Raw genomic sequence first — 2,019 nt, 5'->3', positions numbered from 1 at the left:
CTCAGGAGGTCCATGGAGAGGCAGGTCGTGACCTGGGTTTAGAGGGTCATGGCGCTTAGAGGGCTAACCAGATTTTGAAGTGCTTTAAAAAGACACGGGCCGCGACCTAGCAAAGGCCAAGTCACTGCCCGCCTATGAAAAAAAAGAGGAATTCATGTTTTTTTAGTATAAATTTAGACTTTAAGGTTTAATTAGGGTTAGGTTAGATTTTAATTACGAATTTAGAGACCAAATTTAATTCATAGACAAGTTTTTTGCACTTTCATATTTCTATTTCTTCTTCAAGCTTTTGAATTTTATGTTTTTGAATAATTATATTGTTATTTTAGACATGTCTGATATGAACTAAACACCTCTATCAAGGGATTAATGTAGTCGCTTGGATTTCTATTTAAAGTTATTATAATGTTCTATTGATTCTTCTTCTTTATTCTAATCTATATAATGTTTTCTTGATGCTAGTAAATATCTGATCAATATTTGCTTGATTTATGATTTTTATTCAAAATTTGAAAGATGAGAATTAAATATGCTATCGTTATATAGACATAGGTTACATATTGGACGATAGTACGTGTATGGCTTGTTTAGCAATTAGGTTTCTATGCTCAATGCCTGCTATATGTTTAAGTTTATCGCAGAGATGTAGAAAACATGCATATAGGTTGAGATATTATATCTTGAAAAATAATAGGAATCGATTTATGTTAACCTACTATTAGAATAGGCAGAAAGAAATTTAGAACTGATTAATAAAATTAATAGAATGAAAATTGGATGAAGTTAATCCCTAGGTCTTTTTATTATTGATTTTCATCTTTAGATTAATTATTTTTTTTACAGTTATTTAAATTTTGTAATTAGATTTATTCATCTAAATTTTGCTTGCCAAATAGAAAGTAGAGAAATTATTAGTAATTGGATTATAGTCTCTGTGGGAACGATTCTTATTTAGTATTACTTTAATCGATTACGTATACTTGTGTATCACATATTTTCTCGATTAACTTTTTGGCGCCGTTGTCAAGGACTTAATATCCAATATCAAAATTAATTGTTTTTGTTCTAATTTGGTTTTTATATTTTACACTCATTTTGATCGAGGTTGTATTGTGTTTTAGGAATTATTGGTATATGGGGGGAAGTAGACAAAAGAAACTCATACAAGTAGATCTTGAAATTGAATGAACGTGCAGAAAAAACCGAAAGATAAAGAAAATGTTGGATTTTTCCATGACTAAGAATCAAGGAAATGCAACAAAAACTGCTGCTAATGTTAATAATATCCCAAGTATTGCAGAAATCCCAGTGGAAAGAGGACCAAGGACGCTTAGAGACTATGTACTTCCTACTGTCATCCCACTATTGCTGCAAATAATTTCAAAATTAAGCCAGCAATATTACAAATGGTGTAGTGTACTGCTCAGTTTGGGGGATTGCCTACGAAAGATCCAAATTTGCACATAGCAAAATTCTTGGAGCTATGTGCAACATTTAAGATGAATGGGGTGAGTGATGATGCGACTAGACTTAGATTATTTGCATTCTCTCTACGAGACCGGGTGAAGAGTTGGCTAATTTCATTGCAAGCTAATTCTATCACAACATGGGAGGAATTAACCCAAAAGTTCTTAGCAAAGTTCTTCCCTCCAGCAAAAGCTGCAAAGTTGAGAGGGGAAATAAATAATTTCTACCAAATAGAAGGGGAATTGTTGTATGATGCATGGGAAAGATTTATAGAATTGTTAAGGAAGTGCCCACATCATGGTATAGATAAGTGGGTGTTGGTCCATAATTTTTATAATGGGTTGAATTGTACTACTCGTACCATAATAGATGCTGTAGCAGGAGGGTGTGTTCATGAGCAAGAGTGCTATTGAGGCGTATGAATTGATAGAGGAGATGGAAATGAATAACTACCAGTGGCCAACTGAAAGGGGACAAACCAAGAAGGTTTCTGGTATGATTGAATTGGATGTTATTTTCGTGCTTACAGTGCAAGTGGCAGCTTTAACGAAG

At 33.2% G+C, this 2,019-nt stretch overlaps 1 non-coding gene across 1 annotated transcript; it reads right to left on the bottom strand.

The window, feature by feature from the left end:
- Positions 1-1,664: 1,664 nt before the first annotated feature.
- On the bottom strand, positions 1,665-1,771 carry LOC133828297 (small nucleolar RNA R71). Its single transcript, XR_009890925.1, has one exon. It is a non-coding gene; the product is annotated as a small nucleolar RNA R71 (small nucleolar RNA).
- Positions 1,772-2,019: the final 248 nt, after the last annotated feature.

The sequence above is a fragment of the Humulus lupulus genome, chromosome 3, assembly GCF_963169125.1.
Source record: "Humulus lupulus chromosome 3, drHumLupu1.1, whole genome shotgun sequence".
In the NCBI taxonomy this organism is placed as follows: domain Eukaryota; kingdom Viridiplantae; phylum Streptophyta; class Magnoliopsida; order Rosales; family Cannabaceae; genus Humulus; species Humulus lupulus.
The sequence above is the reverse complement of the archived record's forward strand: the minus strand, read 5'-3'. Positions and strand labels throughout refer to the sequence as shown.